The following is a 15,525-nucleotide window of genomic DNA, read 5'->3' on the forward strand; positions in this document are numbered from 1 at the left end:
AATCTATGATTCAACAAAAACAAACTGTGAAATTAAAACTGAATCAAGTCTATAACCCGACTACCACATTTTATGAATGTGTATATACACTATTCTATAGGTATTTAAAAGAGGGGCTGTCTTGGCACTGGTACTACAGGAGATACATGCAGACTGTCAGATTTCCTCTTAAAACATTCATCTGGCTGCCAAGCTGAGCAATGCCAGCAGCCTCAGAGAAAGACCTAAGAATAACCTTGAAGACACTCTGGAAAGAAATAACCACTAAAACTGAAAAAGTCAATTATGGTGACAGCCACAAGCTAAAATTCTGTTTGCATTGGGACAACCAATGACCAATGCAAAGGAAAAAAAAAAAAAAAAAAAAAACCAAAAAAAAAAAAAAAAAAAAAAAAAAAAAAAAAAAAAAAACAGGAACAGAAGGAAAGTTGGGCCCTCAATGTCATCAGCTATGTTGGAGAATGGATACTCCATAGGATAGGCACCACCTGTTCTGTTACATGTTGTGCTTCTCTTCTGTGGGGACATTTGCAAATAAGCTCAACAACTGAAATGACAATTGATGAGTAGACTGATCAGAAGATATAGCATTAAATTAGTCTCTGTACTGGATTCATGCACATCATAAAAAATTTAATAAAATATGCAGTACATTCAAGTCCCTTCCTACCTTTTTCTTCTTATAATCTTCTTTTAAGGGAAATAATTTCTCTTAAGTGACTGCAAGGAGACATATATATTTAGGTTCTCTTAGCTTAGTTTAAAAGTATTTCAAATGGGAATATGTACTAACAAAGACTGTCCTGTTTTCTGAGAAGGAAATACTGACTTTCAAATGTGCTTCCCCATGCAGATAATCCTGTGACCACAGAGGTTCCTGCAGTTGTAAATAATTTGAGACCACCTGGACATGTCTAATGTAGATAGCCTGGGGAAATAAGTCATTCAAAAGAAAAACGAAGTGCTCTTATTTGAGTCCCTGGGTACAGATCTGTAGCTCTAAGGCTAATCAATTAGCTCCCAGCAGAAGAATGGGTGGCTCTGTTCTGGAGTATCAGCTTCAGTGCCTTTCTAAACAGTGGAAGAGCCCTGTCATCCTGTTTTAAATAAGGAACAAGCTTCGCCACTGAGGAGGACAAATATATGATTTAAACAAATAATTTATTAAAGGAGCAACTGTGAAAGAAAAGATTCATCCCTTTTTTCTAAAAGGAGTATTTGTGCCATCTGAGAAAAATAGCTACAGTGAACAGCTTTTCCACAACAGTGAGCTTCCAATTATTAAAGAATTTTTTTTTTCCTCAAGGAAAAAAAAAAGAACACTAGTAGTGTTAGAAAAGCAAATGCTGGTCAGACCATAATCAAGGTGATTGCCACTGGAGTTGAATCAAACAAATCTACTTGGGAAGGTGACACAGAAGTTTCCTGATGGTAAAATAGACATAGTAGATGCATAAAACCACAGGCTCCTTCAGCTGCTTTTAAACCCTTTTAAAACTGCCTTGTTCATTATTGTCCCACTTTTTACATCTGCTTCAGCCCTTATTCTAAAGTAGATGTTAAAACAGACATCAAATCCTTACAGAATCCCACATCTTCTTACTTAAGGATTTTTAAATAAACTCTGAGATGTTTAGGGGCCAATACTACTGATTTTCAGGGAGGTTTGGGCTCCTGGGACAAGATTCACATGATAATTCTATTCAGATGCTCAGAGCTCCTCCTGCACTGGTAGTGACCCAGAGGCCACAGCTCTCAGCAGCAGAGGAGCACAGATGCGTTGGCTGGACAAGACCTGCAGAAACCCCAAGAAGGAACTTCACGCTAAAGATGGAAATGCCATGCCTTGTCCCCTCATTATAATCAGCTTAGTTGGTCTCTCTTTCAGCTGCTGCATTTGTTTGGCCACTATATTTGGCTGCAGATATGTCAAACCTGTAAGTTAGACCCAGTTTTACAAGTTACAGATCCAATACAGCTGCTTGACTTGTGCTATTCTTTGTACAATTCATGGAACAGTGCATAACATGAACACCTCATCCACTAAATCAGCAGACACATAGAAGAGAAATTCTCCACTGGGCTGAGCCAGAGGATATTTTGTGAGTTGAGCTTCAACTCACAAGCTGAAAAAAGCTACTGGCTCCACTTGTGTTTCACAGCCATGAGCTTTGCAGAGCCAGGAAGCTAAGCCTTCCACAGAAAAATGGAGGGAAGGGAGGGAAAGTTAGCAGACAAAAAATCCCTTATAGTGTTATGACTGGGATATTTGTTTCAAAGATCCACATTCATATTCCTCTTTGGGTAATTGAATCTGAGCATAGGCTTTTAGGTATCTGGGGACAATGTTTCTCAATTCCTCAGATCTTTCCCTTTCCATTAATTAAGTAGTCTGCTCTTTAGGGCAGTGGAGGAAAGCAAGAAATTAAATAAAGGAAAACGCTGGAGGAAAAAAAACCACCCCCTAACTTGCCAAACAGAACGTTTACCTGAGAAGTAGGACACCTGGAACTGAAACGAAGTTGGATGAACCCCATTTTCCAGGGCTATATTTTCTAACCAGGCCATTCTCCTGCAGCTGAGAGATGCTAAAGAGCATTTCAGTCTGGGCTATGAACATCTACCCAACAGGAAAAATAAGATACATTTAAGGATGTGCTATATGGACCAAAGTACTACTACTGCAAGTATTTCAAATAGGTCTATACACCAACCAGAAGGAAAACCAGAGAGTATTTTGATAAAGATGCACAGATAGCTATGATGCTACTTAGTCTTTAGATCTAGACTTTAATGACATGGGTTTAATAGGGTATCTTTGGAAAATGAGCCTGTGAGAACCCATATTGTGTTTGAAGAGGGACATGGGTTTTTGTGAAGGTGCCTCCACTGTGCAGTGAATTGTTGTGCAGACACCTGATGAGTGTTATACACATATTATATATGTTATAACCTGCAAGTGTTATAGCTGTGCTGAGTAGGGCCAAGGGTCTTTGGCTATGAGAGCCCTGCACTTTGTGGGTGCCCCAGCTTGGGCCAATATGGCCCAAATTCTGTTCTCTGTTTATGATAGTTTGCTACTACTTTTTATGCCCATATCTGTATTCTTGCCCTAAGGAAGATCTTAATTATGCTTAACAGTATAGTGTGCACACCCCCATTGAAAATATTAATGACAGTCCTTCATTAGTCTTTCATACCCAGCTTCCCTATAAATTGGGTCATTTGGTACAGTACACTCAGTCTGAATAACTAGAATAGGAAATTTGAAAGAACATGTAATTCTTTTGCAAACAATATAAGGTGTTTCAATATCTTATTTCAAACAAAATTTGGTTTTGTTATTTATTGTTTTAATATCTAAAACATGGTAATAATAAAATACCAACACTGATTTTTTTTTACCTGGGAAAATTATAGAACTTTGAGAGTTTGTGACCACTTCAAACAATGACAGATTTTTGAAAGCTTGAAATATACTATGGAATGGAATGCCAGCTTTCCTCATGCATATAGATATATGCAATTTAGGCCCCTAGCTGCAGTGAACTATCTGGTTTTATGGGCTCTGTCCAGATAGTCTGGATTCTTTGTCTGAATCTGCAAAATTTTTTTCCCATGCTCAACTTTCCTACTGCGTGTGGTCCCACAGAAATCAAAACTCCTCACAGTAGTTAAACTAAAGATGAGTGTGATTATTTGGGTGTGAGTGTCTCATGGCCTGAGATTGCATATTCTCATGGAAAAGCAAATGTTGTCTGGGGAGAGGGAAGTTTCTCTCTGCATTACCTTACACACCTATTATTCTGTGTAAAAAATGTAAATAAAATTATAGTGTCACATTTTCAAGCTGAAACTGTCTGGAGGCTTCCTTATATAATGCCAAGAATCATAAGCCAAAAACTTTAGGCAATGAATGTTTCAAATTATTCCCTTATTTTCTCAAATTGCCTAAGCAAGGATATTTTACATGGCTCTTAATTTATTATCTTTCATAATAAGGAATGTTTTGCAGGAATATTGCATTATGGAATATTGCTGAGCATATTATTAAATATAATCATCAAGATTGTATGGTCGTGTCTATGTTTTTCCAAGATATTTGGATAACTGGCAGTTTCATTCTTAATACATTTCAAGCTCTATTTATGTTGTTAAAAGAGCTTAACAAAATGGGTGCTCTGGGCTGTTACCACTGCTTTTCCTTAGTGGAGGGCATCAAGTGCTGAGTCAGAGGGACCATGCAGAAATTCCAGTGGTCCAGCCCATTACATTCATTTCAAATGAAACAAAAAGTATACATTTTAAAGAAATATTAGAATCAATAATACTACTCTCTTCTATTAGTGTTTGGGTTTTACATGACACCAAAGCAGTCATTCTTTTTAATTTACCACTGGGGGAGGGGGGGGGGGGGGGGGGGGGGAATCACCCAGAATCAAATAAAATCAAGTTTAGTATGAAGCAATGACTGATCCCAAATATTGCATTATGCATAGGAAAATTGTGTTGTCAAATAACAGCTTCCAGTTGTGATTTTGAGCCAGAACAAGAACTTTTCTCAGCAGTGTGCTGGGAGGCATCCCCAGAGTGTGTGGGATGGTTCACAGTGCCCAAGGAGAATGGGCTGTGTCACTCCTGTGAGGAGCAGAGCACAGTGAGGGAAGGAGGAAGCAGAAAGGTGGGGACAAAAATAAGCACCTCTGCCCTGACTTGCTTCAATGTATAACCCAGAGAATATAAATCATCTGCATTGCAGCCATTTTTAGCATTTTTGCCTTCCTCCCACTGCTAGGCTGGAGCAGCAGCTTATGCAAGCGTGTCTTAGGTCTGAAAGAGAGGAGTAAGAGCAGGGGCAGCTATGCAGCCAGTGACTAACAAAAGTGCTTCCAGAAGTCCCCATGAAATATTATCTCTCCCAGGCAGCTGTTCAGTGCCTCATGGTGTGTGCTAGGCACTGCCTTGCTGCCAGCCTGCTGGGCTGCACAGCACGCTCACCCAGCTTACTTCTCTTCATTAGGCTGAGAATTCCAAAGCAGGGCTCTCATTGCTCCACAGCTTCCCTCCCCAGGGACTCAGTGCTGCTCTCACAACCCCAGCACCACCCAGGCCATCTTCATCTCAGTATACCAAGCACTCAAGTGCCTGGGAATGCACTCTGGTCCACTACATGCAAGTAAAAAAAAGTTCTGTCTTATGTCTTCTGCACATGGCAAAGTTAAATTAGTTAAATTTGCCATCATTTTGGTTGGAAATTTCTTTTGTCTGCCTTCATGGAAATCTTCTGTTTGGTGATGTGTCTTTCAGGGATTTAAAGAAAAATGGAAAAATAAATAAATTAAAAAAGAGATCCTGGATGTCCCTGCTCACTGAGAGCAAATCCCTTGTGCCCCACCACAGCCCCAGCCTGACTGTAAACTGGTACACAAGCACAAAACATGCTGAAGAGTGGAAGCCCAGCAGGATCCAAGAGCCATCAACAGCTGTTAATCTGCTGGGGTTTTAACAAAAGAATGAAAAAGAAATAAATCTACTGTGTGAGCAAGATAAATATACAAATAAGTTCCATGAGGAATAATTCAAAAGAAGTTTGCAATAATTTACTGCTGCTTGGATTAGTCAGCATAAATAAAAATATTTTTATTCACAGTCTTAATTCCAGGCTAGGACTAAGGGCCAGTTCCACAAGGCTTAATCTGCCATATAACTGGAGTTTAGAGTAAGGCTTCAACAAATCACAGAGAATATTTTATTGCTCACCCCTTAGTACTGCAAACCCTCCTGTAAGCAGCCTCTTCTATTACTGACATAAATGCAGATTGTTTTCCCTCAAAGAACTGAAAATAGAAGGCAATAATTCTTTGTTGAGTCAAACTGAAATTTTCTGAATTATTAAACAGCAATTTAGCCAAGGTCCAAGGGCACCTATGAGTCTAGCAGAAGCTCCCAGGTAACATGGAGGAAGGGCATAGAACTGAAGATCTGTGACCTCCAATTTTTATCTGTATGGTGGAAAAGTTACTCTTACTCGTAATGGGAAAAATGACTGTCCTGGAAAACATGAACAGCAACAGCTTCTCATGTCTGATCTGCCTCTGTGCACAACCCTGGGGGGCCAAGAGGACTCCTGATTTCTGCAGAGCCACAAAGAACTTGGGCACACATACCAGCCTCACCACACAAACCACAGCATTAGCCAAAAGATGACTGTGATGAACGTCAGGAAGATCAAATTAGGGTCAAGATAACTTGGTGTCCTGCTTGCTTGCTGCTTACTCAGAAATATAATTTCCTCTTTATGTGAGTTATTTGCAAATGAGGTTTGTAAGAGCCCTTATCTGACTCAGGCCCCAGGCAGTGATGTTTGCCTTGCTGGGTGGAATCATGCAGTCACTGGAAGCAGTGGGAACATTCCTTGGGAATTCAAACAGGGGCAAAGCTTGAGCTGACACACACTACAGTACATATCTCCTTAAACTCCCTGCAAATAAAAAAAAAACTGCCCAATAATAAAAATCAATATCTACTAAAATTATAACAATTGTAACAGCTGTTTTGTTCATGAAATTATCTTTTTTGTTGTTGTTCTGAAGAGAGGCCTAACTTTATCTTTTCTTTTTTGCGAAAAATCACTGTATTTCTCCATTAAGATTGAGGACAAATATTGCTTTAGTTCCTAAGAAAAATATGTCAAGAATTTGATCATTTCATATATTAAGCAGATTGATTCAGAAAAAAAGAGTTTCTGCTGAGTTTTCAGACCCTTTTAGGTTTGCACTTACCTACCAGTTCATCCTTTTCCTGGCTGAATTTTGAGCCATTTGCAGAAAGATGGAAAGAATTCTATGTTTGCCATGGTACATGAGACATAAATATACTTTATTTGTAAATTAATCTCATGTTGTCCAACTTTTCCATTGTCGTCAAAGCTTCTTAGATTAATTTGTTTATAAATGTATTTCCCTTTTTTTTGGCTTTTCTTTCTCCATTTCATTGCTTTTTGAGTTTTCCATTTGCCTACAGATAGTGTCTTATCTAATTTTGTGGGACTATGGAATAAGCATCATATGAACTTTTTATTTCATGTTATTCTATTCCTCCATCTTTGCAACTCATGTTTTCCTATTTCATGTTTTTAAAATGCCTTGTTTTTACAGCAGTCATGAAAGATGGAATCCTTCCCTGTGAGAGACTGTCAATGCTGGGCTGCTGACAGCACAGCAGCAGAAAGGAAATGTACAAAGTGTAACCTAAATAAGAATTCTCCTTTTCTGGCAGAGCTTTGCACTTCTGCCAATGCCAAGGCAGCAGCACCAGCCCAGTTCACCTGGTCCCACCAACGTGCTGTGCCTGGTTTGATGCAATCCAATGCATGTCTAAATATATTTACAGGTTTAGCTCCTCACTATCTGCTTCTTTACCCAGAGATATAAATAGTGACCCTCTATTAGAACCTAAATCCCTAAAGTATTCCTACAGACACCATAGAAAGAAATCTGCCTTTATCTTTGGGTTTCTTGGGGTTTTTTTTCCACTGAGTGATTAAAAATCACTCCAGGAAAGCACCAAATTTTTTATCATCAGAATTTAATTCTTTATTCACCCTGTGCTCCTCAATAAACATATTCATTTGGAGAGCTAGTTTTATCCAGCTAATACCCAACTGCTGCTGAGTTAATCAAACAGAAGCAGCAAGGAGGCAAAAACAGAGAACAGACCTGCCACTTACACACTTTGCAGCCAGTGATGGGCAGGCACCCAACCTTGCTGGAGATAAACAGCTCAAAAATTAGTCTTATCCAGAATATGTTTCTTCCCCTCTGTCTGTAAAATAAATAAATAAATAAATAAAATATATTTTTTAAAATCAAACAAACAAACAAACCAACATAAATTAAAAGGAAGTTAAAAGGACTGAGACAACTTCAGAAACAAAACTTTAAAGCAGCATTTTGCAAATCTATTTTAAAAAAAAGAAAATAAAGCAAACAGAAGAGAAGCCTATCCATCTCCACCCAGGGATGCAGAGATGCAAGAGACACATTTTCATAAGATTCTACTTTGCCTCTCCCCACCTTCCAGTCATTTCTACTCAATGCCAAGTGATTTTGTTAGAGGTAAAACAAGAGAAAATGAATTTTCCATAGAAATTTAATTTCTTAGGGAAGTGATTACTCACTGACCCAAAAAACATCACAGAAGGACTTTTCTGTCCATGACATTCAGTTGGACCATGAGCACACTTCTGTAAGACTTGAGACTTCCTGAAGTTCTGCTGAGACTTGCAGGTGTTCAAGCAGCCCTATTCAAATTCAAGACAGAGTATTCACATTCCTTGGCCATCTTTTTGTTCATCATCCTCAATTTCTGGCACTCCTTAGAGAAGAGATTAAAAGGACAACATTTCTTTCAACAATTGCAACAGGCAGGTGCAGATTATAGAGTTAATTTCAAATTATGTTATTGTCATGATGCTGTTCAAAGTGCCTTCTTCATAAGAATCCTATTTGTAACTGTCTTCCAAATAAGCCTGGAATAAGATTTCCAAACACTGTGGTTTCCCCTGGAGCACAGACCAACTTTCAGTCATCCCTAAGTAAAGTTAATTCACAGTCTAGTGAAAAAGACCATCTGGTCTAATTGGGTGACAGAGTTTGACTCTCCCTGTTTCTCACCCTTTTTTATTCAGTCCTGCACAAGATGGAATAGAAAACTTAATTCTACATATCAGAGACCAGCAAACTGAAGAGCTGTTAAAGAAATCAAGCAGGCCTCTTAAAAATCTGATTTTCTTCCATCAGACAAAACCCTGTGCAATGGAGACCCATTAAATAAATACATAAGAAAACTGATCTGTAGTACATCCAACACAATGGCTAAAAGAACACTGTTAAATTTATCTATGCAACCCAAAATATAATCCATATAATGTGATAGACTGCTCAAACAAGTATCTCTCACTCAAGGGAACTGCTAAAGTGTTTTGGTGCAATGTGGACACATATTTAACAGATTTATCCTTCAGATGGAATAACCCTTTAGAGGTTTACTATGCTTATGGCTTCAAAATCAGGATGTAAGACTACTGACTGCTAATAGGGACTTTATTGATGCCTTTTCCAATGCACAAGAACAACTGTATAGTACACTGGTATTGACTTTCACAGCTCCTGAATATTCTTTGCACATGTTTCTTGTTGTTTTGAGGGGACTTCTGACTTCATTGCATTCCTTATGCAAAGCCAGTGAAGCTGTCACCAAAGGGACTTTGGGTACCTGAAAGGTTATTTGAGAAAGAAAGTAAAGTTCTATGAAAAAAATTAATTTTCCTCTTTTTGCTTTCTGAATTGAATTGTTTAGGATAAAAACATATTTCTAGTGTCAATGGGATCTCTGGAACATTATTGATTTTAAAGAATTTTATACAATTTTTTAATTACAAGTTCTCTGAGCATCAGATAGTAATCAATATCTTTATGAATATTCCATCCTCTTCAAATTATGTGTATATCTTTTCTGAAGAAAATTCTTGGAAATAGAGATTCCCTGAACAGGAGCTATCTCAGACTTTCAGGAGGACAAAATTCAGATCCTTTCCTGGAAACCTCCCCATGGCAGTCATTCATAAAGCAGACTACTCAAATAATATAATATCAAGTCAGCTGACCTCTACTGTCAAACAGGAATGAAAAAGAAAAGCAGCATTTTAATTAGGAAGGCTCCAAATCATATATAAATTCACAAATCAATGGCAGTCACTCAGAAGCTGATAGGGAACCAGACACTTAATCAGTGAATTAGAGTAACATGCTTCATTCAGCTGCCACTCTCAAACAACATCTGTCACATATTTTGCCACAATGTTCAGGTATGAAGCATATTTCATGATATAGTTTGGAAATCACAGGGGTATGAATAACTGCAGCGTCCTCAGAAATTACAGATGACTTTCATATTCACATTAATCATTCCTTTTCCTAATCTTAGCACAATGAAAATATTCACCAGTCTTCAAAATGTCCATCTCTCCCACAAAAATCTTCATATTCTGAAAAAATTACAATCCTGGCCTAGAGTGGAATGAAAAATTTTTCATGAACAAATTTCCTGGAAGAAAGAAATAAGGAATTTATGTTTTTCTTTTTCCTGACTGATAAAAGTTTTCCACAGCAAATGAAAATGGCAAAGCCTGTTCATATGGGAAGTCAGAGAATTTTGACTTTTTTTTCTCTGAAAAAGTACTGATTTTGAAAATAGCATAATTCTCTTTCAGACAGTCACTTCCACAGAAAATCTCTTCTCAGCCCATTAAGCACAAGAAGTTATCCAGATTCTCCAAAAAGTTGACATATATCACACGAAAAGGCGCCATGGAGTATTTTGTCTATACCATTGCAACAAAAAATGTGTTACTGTCTTTTTGTAGTGTCTAGCAGTACCTTCTTGTCTTAGAGGGGAAATGCAATGGAATAAAGGATTCCCAGTAAAGCAACTTCAGGAACTACTGATACCATGAGGCAATGTTTCCTAGATGTACTGACATAAAACATTGCAGAATAGCGAAACTTCCAATTTCAGCAAAGTCAGGACTTTTTCCTTACAAAATGCTGACATTTCAGCAAAAATACATATGATTTTGCAGTGTGTTTGTATTTCACTTGAAAAATATAATGGGTAGGATGAGTGTTTCCAGACAAGTTCTCTTAAGGAGTGGAAATGGTTGGCAGACGTTCAGCTCTGAGACGGTTGCTTGTCGCTTCGGGACACACATCCACCACTACAGGAGCAGACATTCTCCAGATCTGGTCTGAGGGAGCAGTAAAAGCTCATCACAGTGAAAACAATCTGACTTTGCTCCAAAAGAGAGAAAACAGAGATTCACCAAGCTATATACCACCTGGAATGGCTTTGCAGGTCAGACTTCAAATGTATCCTATGAGCGAAGAGTTTATTTTCTTTATGCTTCCAAGAAGCTATTTATTAAAACAAATCAGTTTGTGGGATTTATGGCACCTATTCCACCATTGGCACCATTGGCAGAGTCTACACAAACTACTTGTGTGTAGTCAGGCCATCAGATATGCAGCTAGGTGGAGGTACAAAGAAGATATCACCTGGGCAATTCATTTCTTCACCCGATGACAGCATTTCATTTTTCCCTATCTGGAGACAGAATGAATACACCAAGGATCCTAGGAAACAACTCTGTGAGATAAGATATAAGGGAGCTTTTGCCCAGCTTAAGCCAATACAAGGTCCAGTGAGATTTTCCAGCTGGAATTTGCTTTTTCTGCCTCTTACATGTGCACTCCCAGCCAACGTGTAAATTTGTCATCAGGCTCTAACAAATTGCTGTTTGTTTTGCAGACTGCCTATGTCATCCCCAGCAGGAGCAGGCAGAGTGCAGAGCAGGAGGTCTCACAGCTGGCACAGCAGCCCCACTGACAGACACGAGCCAGCTGCTGGGGTTCAGCTGTCCCTGCTCCCACACAGGCTGATCCTGCAGCACAGTCTCACCCCTGGGTCTCTCTGCTTTGCCATCCCTGTGCTCTGTGACCAGCTCCAGGAGAGGCTCCCTTTCTACACCCACAACTGCCCAGTTCTAGCACAGAGCCAGCAACAGATCCAGAACTAACCCAAGACTGCCAAAACCCTCCCAGGTAAAATCAGGGACTGTGTCCTGTCCCCACACACTCTTAATCAATGCCAATTATTCATTCCTTTATAAGGCAGTATTAAGAGATTCTGTTACACATGTTGCAAGGACATTGTCATTCTTTCAATTTCTCAGTCTACAATGGGAGTAATCTCCATTGAGCAGCAAATGATGATAGATGAGTAACCTAAACCAGGAGACTTTTATGTTGTTTCAAGAATACCACTGGAAGGCTTTCCCTAGATTTCAGAGCATAGTTTTTTTGGGGATTTTTTTTTCAAAAAATGCATATATATTTGTCACTTATACATTTCAAGAACATTACCACAAAAAGGAGCCCTTTTTGCACTCTAATATTTGGCATTCATGTGGCAGTAGTCAGCAGTCCTCTCCTCTCCTCTCCTCTCCTCTCCTCTCCTCTCCTCTCCTCTCCTCTCCTCTCCTCTCCTCTCCTCTCCTCTCCTCTCCTCTCCTCTCCTCTCCTCTCCTCTCCTCTCCTCCTCTCCTCTCCTCTCCTCTCCTCTCCTCTCCTCTCCTCTCCTCTCCTCCTCCTCTCCTCTCCTCTCCTCTCCTCTCCTCTCCTCTCCTCTCCTCTCCTCTCCTCTCCTCTCCTCTCCTCTCCTCTCCTCTCCTCTCCTCTCCTCTCCTCTCCTCTCCTCTTCTTCAGTACATATATTTATCTAACAAGCCTACCCATTCCTTAGCTTAAGAAAAACTTTATAATGGAAAAGTGGAGCTAAAAGAACTCCTAAGTAGGCTGTTCCTCTCTCCTTTTTCAAACCTCTCTCCTTCTATTTCACTTTGATAAGCTGTGATGATGTCCCTGACCAGTCTGCAACAGCCTGACCTCGATGCTTTATATGCTCTAAACATCACCAGATTGTATCTGGCACACCAAGAATTAAGTAGGTGATGTTTTACCCATCCTTTCCCCATCAGAACTGCAGACCAAGCACTTATATGACAAGTACATAGGTGGAAATATTCTGAAGGCATCCTCTTTAAAAAAAGAGAAAAAAATTTATATATATATATATATATATATATATATATATATATATATATATATATATGTATATATATATATGAAGGTTTTTTCCATTGCTTCAGTTCACAGGGAAAAAAAATTGATTTCTACTTCCTGGCGCTTTCTCTAAGCTGAAATTAGCGGATGACCCCACAAGCACAAATATAACAAATATACCTTTACGAACTCTATCAAAGAAAAAGTAGATGAAGAAATCATTTTCTGCTGTAAAATAAAAAAAATGTCCCACACGTTGACTGTGTTGTTAACCTTTACCAAACACAGTTATGAAGCAGATTGTTGCTGTGACTTCTGTTGTGATCACAAAAGAAAAGAGCTAGACCTGAAAAATGCAATGGAAGTCTTGCAGATGTCCCTGAGAACAGCCCTCTTTCTCTCAAGGTGCCTCTCTGCCTCTTTCCTCAGCCCTCAGGACAGAGAGGAAGCCTCACCTCAGGTTTGTGTTGCCAGGCAATGAATCTGTACTGCAGAGATGGGAATTCTGAATCTCAGCTCTCCAGATTTCTGCAAAATGTATCTGTAGGCAAAGTCAAAAATGTATTTTGAGAAAATTCTTCATGGCAGTCTTTGTCCTGAAAAATTTCCAGGCAGACACAAGAAGAGGTGTGGAAATCTTACCAGAGCATCCAAAATTACGTGCAAGAAAGTACAAGGTATATAAGCACTTTTCTTCTGGCTCTCCTCAGGCACCTGTGACTCCCTTGAGATCTGGAAACCTGAGCAGTGACTGGACCCAGCTGGGTAAATGTGGAGATGTGGGTACCCAGCTGGGTAAATGGGTAAATATGCCCTGTGTAGGAGTATTGCAGATCAGAGGGTGGACAAAACATCCTGTCCAATTCTTGGTGAATCCAGAGTGTAACCATCAGTTTTACTCTCTAGAGGGGATCCCATTCCTGAGGAAGGAAGAAGGAAGACATCAGGCTGCCAGACAAATATTTCCTATTTCTCTTGAGAAGAAACTAATTCCTGAAACTCAATCAAGGTGCAACCAAGTTCTGTCACTTGCCTTTAAAGTGGTTGCTTTTTTCTCTTAATCATCATGTTTTTGGGGGGTTTTTAAATCATTGCACACAGTCAGAACTTGTCCTGGGACATGATCAGTTCCAAATTCTGTAGGGTAAGAAGGAGGAAAGAGGTAAAATTTGTCTCTGGCTACTGTTGGCTAAGCCTTCCCACTGAAAACCAAGGGACTTTGCCTAGACAGAGGATTGATGGTGAGGGGAATAAAAGGCACATCTGGATCTATACTGTGTGGGTTAATAGGTAGGATTACCCTCAGATGAGAGTTTGCACATTGACCAGCTGCCCTGGCAGCCAGCAGAGTGAGCCCCTTGTATGCAGGGCAGACAGGAGGGCTGCAAATTAACTCCTTTAAAGCCAGGGCAGCCTTTGGCCTTGGTCAAGTGAAAGACAGCCAGGGTCTGGATGCTCTTGTTCTGCCCATTAGATCTTTTTCCATCGTGTATTTTACAGATGCTCCAAATGAAGGAGAAAGATTTCTGCCTTGAGGCTCCTTCCTGAGTTATACAAAATGAATCATTACTTTATGCAAGAAAACAAAGTTGTCTCTTGACAGAAAAAAAGAAACAGGGAACGTCAGAGATTCAAAAATATGCAATGTATGGACTTCATGATTCTTGAAATAAAATAAAATAAAAATCCACACACCACATTGTGTCAGGTCATTTAAAATTAGTGCCATTTTTGTTCTCAGCTGTGTACTCTGCCCTGAATTCAGAGCTGTCATAGCTCTTTGTTCTTAAACTCTGTGAAGCATTGTAAAGATGGAAGCTGTTCTACTTCTTCACCATGCCTTCCGGTTTATTCTCCTTCTCCCTCTATTACTTCTCTTTGTATATTTTTGAAATTCATTCCTGTTTGCTGTCCCCTTAGCTGCCCACTCCTCCCCAGTTACATTCAGCCCTCTCCACTGGTCTCTGTTCCTCTCAGCTCTTCATATTTACATCACTTGTCTTTCCCCTTTTCTGTCTCACACTTCATTCATCTCACCTGTGCTTTCTTGGTCCACAACAGCAGTTTTACCTGCTGCATTTGAGCTTCAGCTAACCCTGAATCATAGTTCACACTGAGACTGGCACAATGTTATATCTCACATAAACCAGGATCTTTTCTATATGTACAGATTTGAACTGTCCAGGCACACCTTTTTCCTAGTGTACTAAAGCTAAAAAACACGTGTAATATTGATCTGTTCGTTCACACTGGCTACTGCAGGAACCAGACTGGACCTTAAGTGAAAGTATTGCTGGTTAGGTATTTTGCAGGGAAGCTTCTTTTCCAAAGGATGGTCTGTTATCAGAATCTTTCTGTAGCAACACTGAATATTGAAAGTACTAGAAAGGGGGGATTTTTGCGATGAAAATGGGAAAAATCTTCATAGATAGTTGCTTAAGACAATTGTTCTTTCATTTCCTTCATCCAGACTCAGCTCGTCTGAATGCTTAAAATGGGTCATTTGCATCCCCATACCATATCTGGAGGAGCTTAAACTTATTCAGATATGATTTTAGTTGTTGGTTTGCTGTGCCTGAATGAGTGCTGTGCTGCTTATGGCTGGGCTGAAGTTAATTTCCTTCACAGTGGTTAGTACAGAGCTATGCTTTAGATGTGTTTTGGAATTTGGAAGGTGTGTTCTAAAGTCACAGTTCAGGAAAGACAAAGACCATGTCCAGAAAATATTGTCCTTTTCCATCCTTATAATAGAAATCTGCACATAACATTCTGGGCATTAGCTGGGATAAGTTATGATCTTTCTTTTTTACTACTTAAGTTTGACCAATATTTTCATTTTGCCAAT

General features: G+C 39.4%; 1 long non-coding RNA gene across 1 annotated transcript in view; it reads left to right on the forward strand.

Annotated features, from left to right (window-relative positions):
* The first annotated feature begins 353 nt into the window (after positions 1–353).
* LOC306799784 overlaps positions 354–15,525 on the forward strand; it is a 151,200-nt gene continuing 136,028 nt past the window's right edge. The window contains exon 1 of the long non-coding RNA XR_013773680.1: positions 354–427. This is a non-coding gene — a long non-coding RNA (uncharacterized lncRNA). The remainder of the gene's footprint in view (positions 428–15,525) is intronic.

This window comes from Erithacus rubecula (assembly GCF_903797595.1).
Source record: "Erithacus rubecula genome assembly, chromosome: 3".
NCBI lineage: Eukaryota > Metazoa > Chordata > Aves > Passeriformes > Muscicapidae > Erithacus > Erithacus rubecula.